Raw genomic sequence first — 21,798 nt, 5'->3', positions numbered from 1 at the left:
TAGTTTTTTATTTATTTATGTATTTTTTATTAAATGACTTTTTGGAGAGGATCATTTAACTGAAGCATGACCTTGTACATGTTTTTATTCAATAAACCTCTACAGCACATAAGATTTAAACTTCTTTCTATGGAAAATTTATGATGCAATTTCATGATGTTTTAGGAAAGACTGCTAAAGTGTCACTTAAGAGAATTTGAAATCCGATTGCTCAGACCAGGTGGAAGGTGTCCTGGATCTGGTCTGAGCAAGCTGGTCTTTCATTTTTAACTGGGAATGTTGACAACACATCCTTTTATGCCTCAATAACCCTATATCAAATAACAGAACATATCGATTTTATGTTGCAGTTAAGTAAAGTAAGTGAACCTATGTGTCTGTATATTTTGTTACAGTGGATTGTGGGTCTTATTCCAACTGACTGGAGCAAGTCTAAATGATAATTTCAGGTAACAGGCATTTCCCAAGTGTGGCTATATAGTATGTATAGACAGATATTAGCTGAAAAAGAGAGCTTGTGTAACAAACAGCTACTTGAAGTCTTGTGCACAAGGCTCTCTTCTTGCAAACAGCTGAGCTAAGATGCATGTAAATGCATGACCGCAGCCTATCACAATAATGCCTGAGAGTCGGGACTTTTTTTGCCTTACTTTGATCAGATGGGAGGTCGCCGTAAAAGCTTAACCTGTCTTGGCTTGTCAGTACTCAGTTCATTGGACAGGAGGATGAGCAGCAGGAGAAAGGATTGCTGGAGAAAACTCATGTCCATAAATATCTCACATTCATCCTCTTTTCCTCCGGTCTCTCTCTGTTTCTCCCTTCTTTTGTGTTATGTTCTCTTAGCTCTCTGCCAATGGCCAGTCTAAAAAAGGTGAGAACAGAAAATGGCACGTTTAAATCTGTGTGTGTATGTATGTGTGTGCGTTCGTTAATTAGACTGTCTGCTTGCTTCTTGGGCGCCTTATCTCTTAGAGAAAAAGTCAATGCATTCAAACTGTTTTTCAAAAGGATGAGGAGATGAATGTTAGCGTAGTTAAGAGGTGTGGAGTTTTAAATTCAGACAAAAATCTCTTGAGTCTGTGTCTGAATAATTTTTGTATCGAGATAATTTTGACTTACAATTTTGACTCATGAAAACCTTTATTTCATCTATAAGCAGGAAGAAATTAGCCTTTTCCTGCAAATTAAGGCCCCCCCTTAAAAGCTAATCCATCTCCGATAAGCACTTGAGGGAGGGGCTCGTAACAGTGATAATGCAACTATTGAGACATCTCGTCACTGTGACTTGTGTTACGGTTCACCAGCAATCACTGTGTTCATTCAAAGGCTCACCCTGCTCCTACTCAGTCACCACTTTAGTTTACATAGCTTGTCCAGCCGTGTTGGGTTCCTGTTGCAGACTCTCCTGCTATGTCTTTGTTTGTTTTGGTAATGGATTCCAAGTTGGTATTGTTGCTTATGTCACTTGGTGATTGATGGGAAAAATTCACCTTCTCTTAACCCCCCCTTCACCTCCCAAAAGCCATCCTTGTGTGCCTTGCGGGGTGAACACACAGTAAGTTCCATCGCATTCTTCTGACAAAGTGACTCGCTGGCATCCGGATGCTCGCTTTTTGGACCAGCGAGCCGTGTCTTTAAATCAAGAAGGCTCTTCTGAAAACAAGGTGGAATCTGTGTGGCTGTGACAGTGTAACTTCCAAAGCGAAGGCTGAGATTATATGCGTGGACGGTTTGGGGGTCTTTCTATTCATCGCCCTTGTCGCCCCATGGGGAAGGACTAATTGGTGGCCCCAAAGAACCCCCTGTTTTGTCCCCGCTGCTCACAAAGGCATCTGGGTGCGGTCGCGTAGAGGATGGGGGTGGAGGGATGCAGCAATGGCGATGGAGAGAAGAGCAGGTTTCCCATAGAATAGTTGGCTGAGATGAACTTGAGCTGGGGAGGAGGGGGGGGGGGGCCCTCACACCACTGGGTTTGCAAGGGGACATGACACACTCGTTCACTCACCCACTCACTCATTCACACGCTCACACATATACACCCTCAGTGGGGGATTCTGGTGCCAGTTGCTGGCCTTCTAGTCTACAAATGATCCTAGGCTGACCCACATAGTCAGCCATGTGTGAGGCTTCCCTTTATCCCGAAGCCCAGTTGAAACACTGAGTTATGGGTGTTTTCTGGTGCTCCCTGCCTTCTCGGCTGGGACTGCACAGGGGCCCCATGTGGGACGACATTGTTCACCCCGACCCAAGGACAATGAAGCTGTTGGCTGGGCTGAGAGAGAGAGAGAGAGAAAGGGAGGGGAAAAAGATGGGTAGAAGGGAAAAAGAAAGGAGACAGAGTGAAATAGATTGCGATGGACAGCCAATAGCTGGAAAGAGAAAGAGTGGATGAGTGGCTCAAATGGAAAGATAGGAGGTATAGAAAATGATTGGGGGGAGAGATTACACCTTTGGTAACAGAAGAAGAAGAGATACGAAGGCAGTAAGACAGATGGTGAGATTGACAGCGAGCTAAAGACTGAGCCAGTATGAGAAAGTATTGATTGCAGCGTGTGCTGGGTGTCTTCAGCTGTCGTGGCTGATCCAGAGCGAGGTCGTTAGTGTCTGCGAAGCATGGAGCCACGGACATTAGTGGCTCTTTAACAAACTCTGTATTGATTGGGACTTAGAGGAAGACTTACATGTATACCAAGGGATAATGTCCTGTATGTAATTAGCACCAAGGCTGTGACGGTGACATTGCACAGGACGTAAAGAGGGAAACCTTCAGTTGCAAGAAGAAAAATGCACTTTAAAAAAAAAAAAAAAAAAAAAAGTAAACTCTTCTTTTGATCATTTCTCATTTAGCAATTTTATGAGGCTTTTAGCCTTTTCACCTTCACCAATAGTCAATCTATATTCATGCATTTATGCTGCTAAAAGCAGCCGATGAAGCTAATGCCAATAGTTTATCTTAAAGGCATAAAAAGGATAAATCAGAGAACTGGAGCTACAAAGGTTTCAAGGATCATTTAATTTGTTCCTATTCCCTTCTCACCACCATAATTTCTCCATCTCCAATTGAACATGATTTGTGGCTGGACTCGGCTCTCAAAAGAGGGCAATTTAATTGACAAATGACTTTGAAGCTAATCCAGTGATTGAGGTGACTGAGAGAAAGTGTTGACTCATATGCAGCGCAGCAGGTCAAGCACACACAATTAAAAAGTGTATATTTACTGATTCTGTTGCTGTTTTTTTCACGTGTGCTCGCCTGATATTACACTGTTGCTTCTTCCACTAGGATGAAATTCTTTTTCTTTTCAAATATCATACAATGTGTGGGAGTCGTCTATGTTATGTGTAGCATATATACACATATATGTGTCTGCTTGTCAACACAGACACACACATCCACGCACCCTTGCTGAGTATGATGTTTATATTACCCGAGACAAGCAGATTCATCTGTGAGACGTCTCTTTCTTGAAGTAGTTCCTCTGAGCTATTTGTTTTGACATTTTGCAGCATTGGCATCCATAGGTACAGTTGAAAGATGGTGCTGAATCGGATGATAAAAGCTGCTGGTTCCTACAGCAGTACAACAGGCAGCTGATGTATGTCACCTGTCATGTTTTAGGTGCATCTGGGAAGATTAAACACTTGTTCGTGTGGGACAGTAAAGAGTCTGTGGACATTTTAGTCTGCATCTTTGCAAAGAGTTTGGCATCAAAGGCTTTGTTGCAGTTAATTGCTTGTAGCATTAAAGAATGTACGACAAAGTACTGATTTCAAGGCTTTTCGTGTGCTTCAGTCAGTCGCACTTCTGCGTTGCCTCATTTGAGTTCTTATCCTCAGCTCATATTCCAGCTTCTCCTCAGTTTACCACATAACCTAAATAAAAACAAAGGAATTGATGGTTTTTCTCACTGTGTGCGTGTGTGTGCTTGCACGTGTGAGCGGTGTCACTGATTAATGATCTTCATATGCATCTTTCAGCACACATACACGCACACCAAACCAAACCAGTAGCTCATGATCAAAAGCTTAGACTTAAGTGCTGTGTGTACGCAGCATGCTCGCTTCTGGAACCCATTTTAGAGTGGGGTAAAACCACATGAAAGGTCTGCCCCTATCCTCAGACCCTTATCCCCATCCCTCCATTTTTTAAATCCCTACCTCCTTCCTTCCATTGCTGTTAGAAGATTAGACAACTTTACTGGATCTTATAATCAGAGATGTCAACCACAGATTAAAATACCCAACCGAATGCATTTTGATAGCTCCCAAAAAGAAGGAGACATATGCAGGTCATTACGCTTTTTCCTCAAAGACAGCTGCTGCCTCTGGATCTCAGGACTCCCTGAAAGTCTCTGGCATAAATGGAAGGTAATTACCATATCAGAGATCAAGACTCTGGGCTCTGACACCACTTTTTCAATTACTCAGAAAGGTTGTTAAGATGCAAATTCAACAAAATGGCTCAAACCCCCAGAGAGGGATACAGTTTCACACCCAAAGCTGCTTCTTAAGTTTCTTAGCTCATCACATTTTGACAGACAAAGAGAAAGATAGAGGCAGAGATAGACTCTGGGTGGGGTGATGCAGGCGATCTATAATTCATTCAGTTTGTTAGCATGACGACTCAACGTCTGTCATCTGAACACAAACTTAATTTTAATTGTGCGCTCTTGGCAGCGGGTCTTCATTTTAAAGCATGAAAAATCACCGCATTCAAACTCGATTCGGGTCTAACTTTGTGATGACACTGTGGACGGGGGAGAGGAGAATATGGTTTTTCACATTAAATATACACGAGAAAGTTTGACTGTCCTTAAACCGAGGTCTGTATTTCCCCCTTAAAACTTCGCAAGTGTCTCCATGCCATTGCATATGGAGGCAACTCATTCTTACTATCCGTTCGTTTGCTTTTCAGAGTTCTAATATTTGGTTTTCTTGGAATTATGTCTTGCAATGTAGATGAATTATGCAGCAGCAATGTGCAGTATAGTACATCTCTTGCTATAGTTATGCAAATCTGGGATTCTGCCCTTAGCGCAAGCTCAGAGGAAATGATTTGCATTATATGTAAGGTGGATGTTGGAAAGATAATAAACAAAGTGGACTTAGTCATGACAAACTGGATGTGGACAAAATAAAAAAATGTCCACATTGGATAGAATGAAATAACAAAAAAATCTCTTGTTTTGTTTGTTAAAGCTGAGCATGTAACTCACTTGTTATAAATAACATAGCTTCCGTACAGTTTCCTTGCACTGACTAAAACGTAAAGAAATCCAAAGAATATTTTATTTTGTATGGCCTGTTAGGAAATTGGCTCTAGGTGTAAATTTGAATGTGAATGGTTGTCTATGCATCAGAGTTAGAGTACCCTGCCTCTCGCCCTGTGACAGCTGGGATGGGCCCCAGCCCATTCCTAACCCTGAACTTGATAAGTGGAAGAAGATGGAATGATGGCTGTTTACTTCTTACGAGTCCATTTTGATTAAATATCTCTACAACAAGAAGATCTGAGGGTTTACCAGTGGGAACCAACAGAAACTGTAATTTTGATGTTGTCGAAAAGCTGAAAAATTTGTTTTCGCTAACCGCCTGCCTGATGGTCTAGGCGACTGACCAACATTTGGCGTCCTTACAAACCCAATGCTCTTGCTACCACTGGGCTAGCAAGATCTGACTGATATGAACACTGAGTGAAACTGGCATACCCTGTGTTTGTGCTAATTTCACAGTTTCAAGGCACTGAAAAAGAAGAAGAAAAAAATCAAGACCTTTTTAGAAAATGTTTTTGAGAGGACTAGATGGTGCATCTTTATTGAACTTTAAGAGTTTTTTTTTCCACTAAAGCTACCAGTGGAATAAAACCAGATATAAGAATGATCACGGCTGTACAGGGAGACTTAGAGGAAATCATCAGAAGAAGTTACTAAAAGATATGGCAGACTCTGGTTGGACTGGTGCTGCCAGGAATGCTGGGAACACTCTATATATCTATGTGTGTGTGTGTGTTCATGGGTGTACATTTGAGTGCCAGGGCCTGGAGGAGGGAAGTCTCTTGCTGAGGTCATGCCATGTAAGCCTCTCCTCTGGGGCCCACCCTGCCTGGCAGCCACACACACACACTGGAGCTAGCTCCACACAGAGACTTGAGGAGACTCCGCGGCTTTGTGCTATGAATGGCTCTCTGTTGACTCTGTGTTTCCCTCATCATGATGGCCTCATTATGACGGACCTGAATTGTGTTGGCTTGGATGTGTGTGTACATGTGTGTTTTTGAGTAAACTGAAAAAAGGAGGAGAAAAATGAGAAGAAGATTGACAGATCCAGTGACACAAAGGCCTTGATGTGCGTTCATGTGCAGCATGTTCATTCAGTGTGTGCATCTGTGTGTGTGTGTGTGTGTGCTCAGGGGGTATTCACATTTACTAGAGTGCTGGAGTGTATCAACAGGATATTTCTTCTCGGTGGTAGGATGTCTTTATATAGTGAAAGAACAGGACTCCTACAGTTTCAAGGAAAGCACTGAGGGGCTTATGTAATAATTCATTAAACTACATATTATACATCAAGTTTGCTTTCTATTGTTGCTCCTGTGCCTTGTGTTTCCCTTGACAGTCTACGCAGAGGATTCATGCATTATGCAGATCACACAGGGGGACTGGTTTGCTGTGAAAGGGGAGAAAGAAAAACACAACTCCATTGCGAATTATTACAATACATACACTCAACAACACTTATATTTCAAGAAAGAAAAGGCATGAGAAATGTAATAATTGGAGTGAAGTTCTTTTTACTTCTCCCTTGCCAAATGCAGTTTTTTATACAATAAAAAGACTTTGGTGGCAAGAGGGGATTTATTTGTATTTCCATGCCAGGCTTTTCAGTGCCAGTCTTTGTTTTCCTTTAAGTAAACAGGAGTATATCCCATGAGCAGTGCCCTCTCTTTTCTCACTTCTACTTTCAAAATCCCCCCTCGCCTCTGCCTTCTATAGCCTAGCACTTATCTCTTTACTCCCTTGTGTAGATTATTTGTAGTGCCTCATCTCCTTACCCCTGATCATTCTCCACACATTCATAAGAAACCCTTATATTTACACCCAAGTCTGCTCCTGCGTGCCCTACTTTCTCCTCCCTCTTCTCTCAAGTCGCGTCATCCCCTGTGTACTCCCCTTTTTCTCATTGCACATTTGTGCTGCTCCCCATGGACAGAGCCCTCCCCATGGCCCTTCACCCAACCCAATTCACACATTGGTGGCATTGCAGTGGCATAATAACTCCCTGTGCACCCGGTGCTTTCATGATGGCCTTGGCTCCACTCCTGAAACAGGCATTTCTGATTGTCGCTCTGAGTGAGCATATGCCTGTCTCCTACTTGATTAAAAGAAAGCCTGTGCACATGATAAAGGAGTGTGAGGTGAGAAAGATGAAGACAGAAAGTGAGCAAAAGATGCTACAGGGCTAAAGTAGGGAAAGGAGAGGTAAACAAAGAGAAGGGGGACCATAATCTTACACAGAGTTTCAGAACGTGGGCGAGCCAGCAGTAGACGTCACCTTTGCTTTTAAAATAGTTAATCTGCTCCCAGAGGGACAATGACTGCTTTAAGTCCCCCTCCCTTCTCCCTCTCTCTTTTCTAAGTCCCTCCCCAGGGCTAAACCCCTCGGTGGCACATTGCATGGATTAGCTTGTGTTGTTGTTGCATCTCTTTAGCTCTAGTCTATAGCACCAGCTATAGATGCAAATACAGCAGTTAAACTTTTTAAACTGGCAAATCCACACACAGGAGTTTATAATTGTGGATAGAAGGGGCTGGCAATTTTGTAATCTGAAGGCGTATCGGGTGTTAATACACAGAGTAAAAAAAGACATGAACAGTAACTGGCTTTTTTCTTAATACGTAATGTTGCATTGCTTTTACACAACATCAATACTTCCGACTTGCCCTCACTACTTGTCTTGTTGTTGCACTTGAATGGAAAGCAACAAGAAAACTGCTCTGTTGAAATGTGGATCTATCTCATATTTGTGAACACAGCCACCAGGGCACTTAGTTTTGCAAATAAAAGTATTTGGGTTCTTGCCCAGTGATGTGCTCTGGTTGTAATTTGTATGCCAATTTATTGAAACTGCTTCAGCCTCTGGTTTGAGGGGTAATTTTACCTTGAGCCTTTCTGAAAAATGAAAGGCAGATGGGGTTGGTTGAATTCTGATTCTTACCACAGAACAATACTACCATTACTGTAGCTGATAAACTGTAACATCACTGAGCATAATGAAATGACATGTCTCGAGATTATATCTGTATGCCCTCTAGATTATCTATTCCATTTGGATTAATACTGTGTACTAAATTCATTTTAATGTACACTTATAAAGTCAAATGTAATTAGAGAGAATGCAGCTCTGTGAGTCATGTGGCCCTCATCCAACCCCTGTCCCCTAGAAATTACATTTATGTACTACTAATTTGTTTTTCCAATTATGGTTTGTTAGGCAAGGTAATTGTGGCCTGGATTATGTTACCTGCCAATGTTTTTCTTTTTTGTTCTAGGAACTATTACCTTTTTGTACTGAACATAAGCCATAAGGATGCGAGTGACGCAGGCTTTCTGTGTTGGAGTAAAAAATTAAGTGTAATTACTTCCTTTTGAATTTAGGTTGAAGGGCTTTATCACTTCCGGATAAAGAAACCTATCACCTTAGACCTCTGTTCTCCTTCACCTCATTCAGCCGACCTCGTCTGAGTCTTCTGTGCATGCTTGCGGTCTGCTCTGCTGCTGCAGCACGAGGGGATTAGCTGCCGCCGCTACCATTGGTCACCAAGGTAGCAACAGTGCCCTTAGCAATTCAGAAGGGCTATTTTGCTCCCCAGCCGCAGTTTGACAACACTTCACTTGTCAGTTTCGGTCTTTTGACAGATGTAGAAATGGTGTCAAAGGGCACGTGTCTGTGTTCTTTTGCAGACATGTCAGAAGCAGGCACACCTCTGTGTGCTTGTGATTGATTTTACAGTAATGGCTTGGATTCAACATGACAGAAGGATACAGACTTTGAGTCTCTTTTTACTTGCTTGTTGCTCTAACCCCCCCCCCCCCAGGAGAGGAACTCGTTTGAACAAGCTTTAATTAAAGACAGCTGCTGGTCACACAGTATTCTCACTTGCTTCAGCTGCAGATAACATTCGACACAAATCCCGCTTTCCTGTTTGCTTACTTAATTCCAATAATACGTGTGTCCTTCCGATTAAATATAGTTAAAAGTGGCGATATGAATCTGGACCTTCTTGTTAAATCTACCATCATACAACCACTAAAACACCTCATAAGCATCCATTGTAATTCCATCCTTACCTGTCAGTGTGGGATTTTAATTCATCACATTAATATGCCACGAGAGAATGAACCTCTACAGTATCATTTCACAGATGGCTTATCTTTGCAGGAGAAAAATGAAAATGAAAATGAAGTCTTCTGGACTGTCGCACTGAATTGGTTCGTCACAAACTAAAGGGACTACCAATTAACAACCCGAAAGAGAGAAACAAAGACAATAAACGATTTGACATGCAGTGTTAAATGTTATTTGCACATGCTAATGACTATTATTTATTCTGGTCAAAGTTTTCCTGTAAAATCGGACTTAGATCAGAAACAATGGGCCTGTAGTCAGCATTGTGTGATTACATTTTTGAATTTATAACCTGCAGTTACTTACTACATAAGATATGGGATTGGCTGATTGTGGGATTTATTTATTTATCTTTTATCAAAAAAATTCTAAAACTTTTACAAAAAAGTAGATTAAGAGAATGGATTGACACTAAAGGACTTATTTTACATAGTTTTAGCACTTAAAAATGGCTTAGAAAAAGAAGGAACTCAAATGTACACAGAAAAACAAGCCTGAAAAATTAGTCCAAGACAGGTATATCATTGTGTTTTATCGGGTTAAGTCCAAAAGTCTAATGCTAATTATCTCATTGTCATTGTACTAGCCTTGTTTTGCAGATTTAGTTTTAAAGTAACAATAGTAATCCGTAGATCCTCCTTTAACAATGAGACTAAATGTTGTGGAGGATCCGGACTGCAGCACTTAAGCTTTTAAGTTAATTACACAAAGACAAAGTTTGCATTTACACAAGCACACCATGGTGTGTTTTTTTTTTTTTTGTTTATTATTGTTTCAAAGACAAAAAAAGAAGAAGCCAATGTTAAAAGTCCCTGCACCTTTTTTTTTCTAAAATATTAGAAAGAAATACACAAAGTGCAGCTTTTCAACTGTTAAGGTTGTTAAAGTCTCTTCAAACGAGAAGTCCTCCAAATTCATTTCGGTTAAGAGTCTTAAGCCTCATTGTTTGACAAGACATCTCCTTTGCATTGTTTTCTGTTTAAAAATTGCATGTCAATGGAGTTAAGTGCACAAATGGTTAAATGGTTTAAGTTACCGGATGAGCAACTTGATCCTCTTATGTCTTTAGGGGTCCTGACTCTGTCAGTAAAGCACAGATTTCATTGTTGCAGCTAGCAGACTGTAAAGTGCTGTCTCTTAGGTTTTCTGTGTGATTGTGTGCACGTGAAGGTGTGTGAGCATGTGTGTGCATGTGCGTGGTGCTACAGCCGCTGTCCTTGGATTAGTGATGGTGGTGGTGCTGCTGGTGGTAATGGTTTGGACGGGATCATATCTGGTTGGATGAGAGGATTGGGTGGAGGGATGGATGTGAGGGAGGGGCAGGGTACTCCAGGGACTCATAGTAAGAAGACAAAAGAAAGGAAAGATGAGGAGAAAAAGTTGGTCTATCCTCCTCTTTGTTTCCCTCAAAGGCCGGTGTGACAGCAGCTGAGGCCTGCTTACTGCTTTTGCATTTCAGTTGAGTGGAAATCTGAACCCTGAGCAACCCCTGTCCCTCTCCTCCTCTATCTCTTTTTCCCTCTTGCTCCTTCATTTGGTGTCTCCAGTTCCATTAGGTTGATTTACGTTATTCAGACAAACTCATTAATCACGTTTTCCCCTGGATATAATCTGTTTGTCAATCTGAACCCTGGCGAGTAAGAGGGGAGTAAACCCCAAAAAAGGAGGAGTGACTGAGGTAAGTAAAGACGAGGTTGACAGATGGATAATGTTCCACAGGAGGGTCACTTGGACTAAATAACCAAACTGTGATTACGTTCATCTTTATAGATATTTTGTCTGGGTGAGGAGAGTCAGGCTTGCGTTTATCTCAAGAGCCAGATGGACCAGAGTAAGATAGAGAAACATCAAGAGAGGACATGAGAGGTAAAGCCAGAGAGGCAAAGCCAAAAATGGGGGCAGAAATGGGAATGAAGAGGAAACCTGGAGACAGAGGGAGGGAGATGGAGGGGAGAGACATGTGAAGTCGAGGGAGGCTCCAGTCCCAGTCTTTTAGTCGATGATGATGAATTACTTTGACAGAGACAATCAGGATGAAATGTTAATGCGAGTGTGCTGGAGGATGCAGTCTCAGCCAGACTAAGTCCTCCTATGGGGAAATGAGATGGTTGGTTACAGCACAAACACACAAACACAGGCAGACATACTGAAATGCACACACATGCGCCCAGAGATACATACAATAATAGAACAAACCTCTGGAGAAATGGCAGTTATATTTGCTGGCCGCTAGTTTGTGTATGTACTGGCGATGTGCTAGAGTAAGCAATGAAATGTATGAAATGCCACCGCTCTCCTGACCTCTGTATACAAGTAGGTGTGCATATGTCTGGTTAATGTTTACTTCAGGAACCAAGGAGAGATTTTTATACAGTGTAACAGAGGCTGTGTGGGCCGCAGGGTGTGCTGTCACAAAACAACAGAAAACTTTAAAGCGTGAACACATCCTGCGCTCTCTGTTTCCGCTCACTTGCTTACTTTACAGTGACGGCTGATTCTCAGCAGCTCATTGTCAAAATACTTTCCTTTTTCAGATTTAAAAAAAAAATCATTCCAAAAAGGCCTGGATCTATGAATGAGTCTGAACAGATCCCACTAACTATTGCACTGCTATGAAAGGGCATTCCTGGACTTCCGAGGAATAACCCCACTACACTATTAATCATCTGGTTGTTCATCATGATCAGTTTCCAGTTGAACATAATAACATAATTGGTAATTTCCCAAATTTTCCTTTGTTGCTACTATCATTTAAAAAAAAAAAAAAGTGCAATCCACTGTTTAATGAGAAGTTACTGAACTAATTCCACTTCTATCACTCTGAACTTTCCCTTGTGCTAATTAGCAAATCTTGGCGTTACTATTATGGCCCTAACTGCCAAACTTTTACACTTTTTCCCCCTAAAGAGAGTCAAAACATCAGTCAGCTGCAATAGCATATACTGCACAAATGAAGGTGTACAGGTATGGCACTGCGGGCATAAATCAATGTCTTCTCGCTCTCAATCATTCATCTTTGATAAAGCATTGCTGCTCTTTTGTCTCTTTCAAACTTCAAAGTGTTTGAGACAAAGAAGGAGCCCCCCTCCGTATGATTCATCAAACTCCCATCATCCTCTGGATAAACAGCTATGATAGATATGTCTGCTTAACCAGACATTAAAAGAACCTTTTTTTCATCCCTTCTTTAGCACGCCTCGGCAACCGATCCCCAAACTTCTTCTTAAACTCTCCTGAACGTTTGAAACCATATAATTAAGAGGAACTGGTTTACCTGATTGTGCTGAGAGTTTGTTGTCTGGCAGTCAGTCAGGCAGACAGAGCTGTAGACAAAGATATCAGGCAGTGAGGGAAATAACTAGGTTTATTTTCAAGGTTTTGATTGAAAGGAAGCAGTAATCTTGGCATTAGCTTAGCATCACGGTGAGTGGGCTCGACTGGCTCAGGTTTCCCTCTGTGTGTCCCACGGTGTAAAAACCTGGGAACTGCAGGTAGGCGCACGCCCACCATCCGACCAACTGACTGTAACACAACACCTGCAAGGGCAAGCACATAACCACGTCTCAAAAACACTCACAACCCTCCATCACTGCAGCCTCTCTCTGCGGTGTCTTCACACTCCATCCTTCATCATCACTCAGATTGAGCACAATAGTTCAGGGTTGAGGTTTACTCTGGCTCTCCTCACTTTTATTTTCTCCCGTACTGCCCTTTATGCTGGCAGGGTGTCGTAAATGCACATCTTTAGAAGTTGCCTGAGTGGGGTAACGCAAGAGGTTCGAAGGTTGCAGATGAAAGGCAAAAGATTCGGTCGAGGGTTTTAGCAGAAGGTTCACGTGTTTGAGGTTTCCTTCTAAACTCTTTGGTGGCGGATTTAAAAGCAAGTTTTAACCCCTCCTACTTCCCATCCAAAAAAAATAAAAAAAAGTAATCAGGATTTGTAGGCGTGAAATGGTAGGCTGTTGAAGCTTTTATCACTTGAGAGGAACAACACTTGGTGAATTATGGTGTGAAAAGGAGAAAATAGCTAGAATGGAGAGAAAGAGTAATTGTATCTTCCACCTTCCATGTAATTATGCGTAAACAGGCTTTCTTCTAGTTTAATGTGCACTTGTTTTCTGCAAATTATACTTAGCTTTTCTTTGTGTGACTCTTAAATAAATCTATCTTTTATTCTTGATCACACATATTTTTTCTGTATTGTTAGGGAATAGACAAAAGTATCTAGTGATCGTGATCCTAACACCCAGATACGGTGGCCTTTTTTTGGATCCAAGAACAAATGCATTAGACACTCCAAACATAGCGTGGTATGGTTTCATAGAAAGTCTCTAGCGTTGTCTGGCCTGGTTCACCTCAGCTCCCACAAGGGAAATATACAGGCATGATGTATGGCCCGAGCCACTGAATTAATGCAACATTTCCATTAGAAAAATTGCTTGACACGGCCGATATAAGAAGTTAGTGATCACAAAGAGGCTCTGACATAGCATGGAAAATTACTTATTGGAGAACCGTCATCTGCACTTTGCTGAAATTTGTGATGGAAGGCAGAGACAGGGAATGCAATATATGTGATCCTGTGCATGGGCTGCATCTCCTAATCGCTCATGCAATACTTAAAATTACACTTCGGCGCAAATGTAAATTGTGTTCTGATGCTTACAAAAACAGAAAGGAGGTGATTCAGATTTAATTTGACACTTTTTAAATACGAATTAGATATGATTTTGAAGTCTGAAGTACAACCAGACAACCAGTGCTCAGTGTAATGGTACACTGTAATTATTGCATGATTACTGTGCATATGAAATCTCGTGATGTGAGTCTTGGTTCCAGCAGCTTTATAAAAACACCATTGTACAGTACGTCTTAGCTCTGTGCGTCTGAATTGCAGCTTTTCTTTTAAAACCTCTTCATTGTCAAGTATGGAACCCAAAGGTGGCTGTACTGCGTGTGTTCATCTGTTTCGAAATTACCTCACAAAAGAAAGCAGCATGTATTCTTACTTCCATTACAATATGTACTTTTTCACTTCTAAACCAGTCAGGCATTTAGAGCGCCACACAAACTTTCATTACGATTATGCAACAATCGGAACATTGGGAGGATTGTATTTCTTCTCCCTGAGCTGATCACATAACATTTTTAACTAGATTCACTCTCATCCTAGGGCTTTCCTTATATCCTGCTGCCTAAATGAACTTGCAGAGCTGCGCGGCGTCTCCTCGGCATTGATTTTGTGGTCTCATTATAAAGAATGCACCTCTCTTGTGGCACCAGTATTCATACAGCTCATTACATAATGCTGGCATTCAGTGTTTATTAACTTTTGCTTCAGCGCCTGCCATGCGAATGCTCTCAGTTTTAGGATGTGTTTGCCAGTAAAAAAACGGATCCACAGATCATGTGGTAAGAGGTTAATTCTTACCTGTTATTTGAGACCCCAAATATACTACATGCACCGAAACCTAAAACATACCTCGAGTTTACTGTGGTTTTGTAATAATCCACCCTCATGGATGCTAGGGCTGTCATACTGAAAAAAAAGAAAATTGGTGGATATTACAATAATGTATTATTGTAGGGTGTTTATCTTACAATATAAAGCACCTAGAGGCCACTTTTGTGATTTGGTGCTTGAACTGACTTAAATATTCGTTAGCAACAGTGTCAACTCCTCTCCCTCCCCTCACTCTAGCAGCTGAACACATGAACTGTATGAGGAAATTTGAGAGGTCAGTAAAGCCCCCCATTTAACAACTCTGAAATTATTATAAATGTTAACCTGGCACCTTAATGTTTTAACTATTAGCAATTACCTGATAGCTAAAATGGCTAATAATGTAACATTAAGGTGAGAGGTTCCCATCTGTAAATGTATTGGATGGTGTTAATTAAATGAGATATCAGGAGAATTTGTGTCTCAAAGGTCTTTCTTAAAGCCCCAGATTTCAGCTGAGTTCTGTCTACCAGCAAGTAGACAGAGATAGCGATAACCTGCCTAACCAACTCTATTTGAGACACAGTGTCAGCAGTGAGTCACCAGAAGCACACCAACACCTCAGACAACACAAATTTTTTTTTTCACCCAGAAAATTATATTGAGTATTTTCCTGTGTATTTATATTGAGTTTGAAATTCTAGTATTGTAGGAACCTTAATGCATGCACAAACTTAAAGATGCTTTTTAAAAAGTTTTTTGCAGACTTGCAACTCATTACTAGTTTGGGCGTGGCTTTATGAATAAAAATAAATGTTATTTATGCTTTACTTTATAAGACTAGAAATAAAAAACAAACATATTTGTTCACATTTTATATTTTACATTAAAAATGTTACATTACCACGGGCTACCACTGAGTCATGGCTTGCCTTTGGACAAGCTTGCGTTTATCTTGTTATGAAGCGTGTCTTACGTCTAGCTACAGTAGCATGTGCAGCGTGGGCATAGTGACACACTAATTACACTGATCGGCCTGGCTCTCATCAGGTTTACAGGCATAGACAGTGGTTTGTAAAGGATTACTAGGTTATATCACTTCCCTTGTGTTTCATTTAAGGCATTTTGTCTTCCTTTGCATAAATGTACTCATTTATCCATATCCTGTTCTCCTGCAGGGTACATTATTGGCAGTTAAGCCAAAATAGCATTCAAAAGTCTTCCCTTTGTCAGAGTTGGTAACTGTACTTGTTATATTGTGTTAGCTCATCCTTTGACAAACAGTAATAACAATCTCCGCTGCAGACTGACAACATTCAGAACTATTTGCAGGTGTTCTGTGTTGTGTAACAGATTTCATTTCCATACATTTTGTTTTGGACACTGGTGGGATGTCTCAGTGATCTGCCTGCTGGAGCATTGTCATTTCGTTCATTAGTACAGAGCTGGATGTGAGCTGCATCACTCCTACAATATGGTCTGCGGAGATAACAATTCAGACAGATTCATTCTGTACATTGGCAATACAACAGCTACTGTGGTACAATGCGTTGTCAGTAAGTGACTGCGGCCTCGTGCTGCGGCAGGATTGAATGTCCTGGTTTATCACAGATGATTCATATTGCTATTGGATATGATGCACTAACACAAAACAAGATACTCTGTTATCAGTATCACAATATCACGGGCTAACACAGACCATAATTGTGTTTAGTTTATTCCATTCTCCATTATAAATATATGTTTCCTGTCATAAAAGAGCGAGCATCTGTGGGAGGAGTTTTTATTCTATTTTGAAGATGGATTTGGGGTTTGGTTGCGGGGTGTGCAGGGAAGTGAAAGAGAAAACATAAGGTATACAGACACTGACTGAAAATGTCTGAGACAGATAATTAGAAAAGGACTGAGAATGTGTACTCGCGGTGTGCTTTTCTCTTCCCGATCCGTGGCCACCTTAATAGAGATTAGGATCATGCTCAGTCAGATCTGATAGGCCTGTTGCTGTGGAACGGAAGGCCAGCCAGTCAGTTATCAGCGAGGACACAGACTCAGTCACTTAGCATAATGGAACCTGCATCAAATGAACTGGAAGCTCAACGAGAAAAATGTCATTAACAGAGCTGAAATGATTTTGTGTGATGGTAAAATCAGCAAATTAAATCAAGGTGCATTTGCAGGCTTTATGACAGAAACAGATGCACATAACGTGTTATCCAGCAGCCTCATTTACAAGGTTACATGGCATTTATACAGCATGTGCTTCTTTCTTTGGACCCATTACTTATGATATGTGTACGTTGATGTTCCAGTGTTAGCAGCACAGGGTTGTGAATTCTTGCAATAGCCTAAAAACAACTTCGGATTGATTGTCAAAAAAACACTTGAACATGCTGTAAAGTGTGCTGAATGGAAATATATAGTGATGACTGCATTAGGTACACAATGAGGCACTGACAGAGACTGTATCACACCTCGTAAAACTCTGAAGCACACCTATTATGAAGAAGCAGGAGGCTGCGAGATGTGAAAACTGCACCAGATGGATAGAACAACAGAAAATCATAACACCTCTTATTCAGTCCCTGCAGGCCACCCTCTTATATCCTGTGTCTGCTTTTCTCATTTAGTTGCAAGCAGAGGGAAAGAATGCAACAAAAACAGCTGCATAGGTTGACCGTTAAAGCATGTGCCAATCTAAAACAACGACACAAAAGGCCACAAGAATTATGAATTTATATGTGGTATATTCTTTGTCTTTTTCTGGTTAGTCACAGATATGTGTGATGCAGGGTTTTTAGATTTTTTACATACATGTCATATTGATTACAACTTTGTTTATTTAGTCAAGGTCCAGAAAGGAGAAAAGAAATGGAATTTCTTTCCTCCACATCTCCTTGAGCCTTTTATAACCATAGTAAAAACCATTTAGCGAGCCGTCGTTGAATATTGACTCTGAGACTTTTCTCATTTACAGCCCAGGCCTGTCGAGGAAAAGGGTTTGCAACTATCCAGCTCTTGGGCCAGAATACAGCTATTGTTTTATTGATTGCTCATCCTCTTTTATTTGTGGGGGAAAAAATACTCCGGGGACACAATGTCCCTCAGCTTCTTCTCCTATGCTTCTCTAAATGCCCACACTAATTTCTGCTGTGACTCAGAAAACTTATGCATGGATTGCTGCAAGTTTATCCTGCTTTCCCCTCTTCCTCCTAGTGAACTTTTTTTCTGCTTGTAGAAATTACATAAAAAATCATTTTAGGGCTCATGCATTTTGGATTTGGAAGTACCGCAGAAATGGATTTTTCTGTTATGCTTCTCCCTGCTGATGGCTCAGCTGATGTTTACTAAAGACAAGAGTCTGAGTTTCATTTAGTTCTTCCTGTATTGGGCACACATTTCTAAATATGTTGTCATATGTTTCCAACCCCAGGCACCCTAATTTAAAGCATTACTTGACTCACTAACCTTACAGACTTGAGGTCCCAGGTCTGTTTTATGACTAAGCATAGCATGAAAGGGTGCAGCAGTGCCTGAAGGCACCCTGCAGTTGGCCTTCATGAAGTGAGTTTCTAAGTAAAATGCGCATTATGCCGTGTGACAGTTTCAACACCCCAATCGCTGCTCCACAGGGCACCACTTCACTCATTCCAGCATCTGTCTCCATAGAGTTAATGTGGCATTTAGCTCAGTGGCATTCTGACTCTTTTTTAAAAAAAACATACATATCTTCCCTCAGTCTCAGTTGGTATCGCTTGGCTGCTTTTGCTCTTTTGACAAGGTTTTAACTTAACAGCACAGACAGCTGATCTTTACTCAAAATGACCAACTATGTGTATTGACAAAAAAATGACCTGATGTTACAAGACATATTAAGAGTAAAGGGACAGGCAATATTAAGAAACTGAGATAGAAGAGTTTCAGACCAAAGAGATAATTGGATCAAAAGAGACAGAGAAGGCCATGTGCTACCAAGCATGTCCTTATCAGCAGCAATTTTGTCTGCTTTGCCCACACAGCTCTGTATCAGCTGCTTGCAGAGTGATTAGGGTGCCCTGCTAATATCGTCACAACCAATGATTGACAGGGCTGGAAAAAGCTCTGATATTTAAACGTGTAACCTCCTGTTTTTTGAGGGGGGGGGGGGGGGGGGGGATCTCTTAAGCAGCCGTTGTTTGTGTGATGTGCGTTGGGCTTTGTGTTGGGGTGTGTGTGGTTGAATGTGTGTCACTGAGTGGGTCTTGTTTTGATTCATAAATGCCTTTTTCAGACGAAGCAAAGGAAAGGAGCAACCTACATCCCACATTCACCTTTTTCTTCTCTGCTGCTGTTCTCAGGGAGATTTGGAAATATAATTAGTAGAAAGAGAGATTCGAGAAAAGGAGGAATGATTTTAATAAGGGAAAAAATGTTTTCATTATGCCTGAGAGAGGTAGTGAGGCAACATTTTGGGCAACTTGTTATGTGGGCCTGACAAAGAGCAATAAATCAAGACTTAGAACAAGAGTCTTTCTGACACTGGGTTAAGACGCTGCAGGTTAGGTGCTAAATGCTGAACATGTTCACATGCTAAGGTGGAAAAGTTTATCTGGCATCTACCAGATATATTAATTAATATTATATATATTATAAGCATCCTAACATTTGCTATTGTGCATACAAAGCAAATTATAGGCTGTTTTCAGAAATTGCTAAAGCAGAAAAATGTAAAAATTTGTAATAAAAAACTAAATGGTCACCAGATTATAGCTAGTCATTATCCAGTGCATTTTGGCAAAAGCCAGCCCTCATTTGCACTGAGCATGGACTGTTAACTTGCATGCAATCAAAGCCTGCTGTGACTTGACTGATCAGTAGGGCATGGACTGCAGTGTACTTGCACTTTTCTAGTCTTGCTGATCACTCAAAGACTACAAGCTACATTCATTCGGCGCTTTATTCTGCACACTCTATCGGCCTTGGAATCATTCACGTCTTCAGACTGTGGGAGGAATACCTGGAAACCCGCGCAGGCACAGGGAGAACATGCCTGCTCCACACAGAAAGACGCCAGCTGGGTTTGAACCAGGTACCTTGTTGCTGTGAGGTGACAGTGCTAACTACTGCAGCACCATGCTGCCAAAAAATGAACTAAGAAAAGAAAACAGATTTTTTTCCCACCCAAAACCTGTTGATTCCACTAAAAACAAAAGAATTTAGCATTATTTCAAACACAATACATACAGTTTTTTAAATGGCAAAATAAGTTTGCATTGCAACTGCTCAGTATTATGGTGGATTCACTAACTGCCTGACCAGTTCTGCCATTGCTAGAGCCATGCCCTCTTAGCAGCACAGTAACATGTCAGCAGTAAAATGCACGCTATTTCCCTTTATCATTTGTTTCTAGCATTTAAACTAACTCTACCTCTGTCTAATATATTTGTCTTGAGGGTTAAACATTTATCTGTTAGAGGTTTTCCAGGGTAAATTTGGAAGCTCATCTCTGGCCCAGCAGCCCAACAAGTTCCTGACCTACTTTCACAAACACTGTAGAGTGGTAGTTATCTCTTCTCATCTTTCTCCTCTGCTGATTTGTGCTGGTGGCGAGGTTGGTGTGATGTCAGTTTACTTTGGATCATTCTCAGACAGTGAACACGCATTAACCTTCCCTCCTTTTCCCCTCCCTGCTTTGCTATCTTTTCTTTTCCTTTCCTCGTGTCTCTTTTAGGTTTAACTTTTTTCTTTTAATCCTCATTTCTATATCTATGGTAATTTGCTACGAAGAGTGTCCTGAAAACGTCCTGGAAAAGGATATCCATTGCTTCACAACAGATAATTGTTTTTAATGATTAAGAATCACAGAGGCATGTCGAGGCCTAATAGCTGTTAGATCACAGAGGCAGTGTTATAAAGATAGGCACTTATCACCAGTCTCTGAATATCTTTGTTTCAAGTTGGCACTTTGCCTCTCTATTCCCATGCTGTTCTCCTGTCTCTCTTTTCCCCCTTTTTTCCCCCTCTCTTCGTCTTTTTGAGTCGTCTTTGGCTGTCCTCCAGAATCAATCCGTCACCTCTTTAAAGGGAGACGTTCTCGGATTTTGGCTTCTGTTTCCATAAAGAGCCTAAAGCGACAGGGTGCTTCATTCATGTCCACTTCATTGTCTTTTAATAATCAAACCATGATGGATTACCACCATACAGATATTCGTTTCAAAGCAGCATCTGAGGGATGAAAAACGAAGGAGGAACAGGAAAACACCAGTATGCTTTTTGATAGCTCAAGGATTGTTGTAGGAGTATGCCTGCTAGTGTGTGTCTGTCTGTGTGTGTTTATATTGGATGCTAGTTTGGCTCTTGGTCTCAGAAAGACAGACAAGTTCCTCCTTCTCACTCTCTTTCCATTCGCTCTTCTTATCATGGCCTCTTGGGTTCAGGCAGACAGCTCCTCCTGTCTTTTCTCTCTGATTATCAGGCCAGGACTGACAAGGTAAACACCTGGCAAGGTATCCTCCCCATTTGGGAGCCCTAGGTGGTTGGATGTGTTCCATTTTTTTTATTCCCATATGGTGGATCAATGCATTGCTCTCACCTGTCTGTCTTTTCAACCTTCTCTACCTGGTCCGATTCTCATCTGCTTTCATACTTCACCTCCAAACAGCATTTCTTCCAGCAGGCCTGTGAACAGGTGACATAGTGGATAGTAGTGGCATCTCGGTTGGGGTTTAGCAATATGATATTTTTGTGGCTGTGTTGTAAAAGCGTCTGATTTTAGTGCGGTCTGGTGATGTGATTTGTGCTGTGTTAACACGCGTGTGTAAAGCCTGTTTCTTCTCTTTAACGCTGGGAGATTGTCACACAACAGAAACTTCTGAAGTTTTTGGAATTACCCTGCTGTCACTCATTCACCTTTAAAATCACTTTAGCTTTCATTGGGTTCCAGCAACTCTGAAAAGCAACAACCATACAAGGT

General features: G+C 41.2%; 1 protein-coding gene across 3 annotated transcripts in view; it reads left to right on the top strand.

Moving 5' to 3' along the window:
• sema6a (sema domain, transmembrane domain (TM), and cytoplasmic domain, (semaphorin) 6A) overlaps nucleotides 1-21,798 on the top strand; it is a 100,667-nt gene that overhangs the window by 17,204 nt on the left and 61,665 nt on the right. The gene's annotated exons all lie outside the window — the stretch shown is intronic.

This window comes from Astatotilapia calliptera, chromosome 12, assembly GCF_900246225.1.
Source record: "Astatotilapia calliptera chromosome 12, fAstCal1.2, whole genome shotgun sequence".
Classification (NCBI taxonomy): Eukaryota; Metazoa; Chordata; class Actinopteri; order Cichliformes; family Cichlidae; genus Astatotilapia; species Astatotilapia calliptera.
The sequence above is the reverse complement of the archived record's forward strand: the minus strand, read 5'-3'. Positions and strand labels throughout refer to the sequence as shown.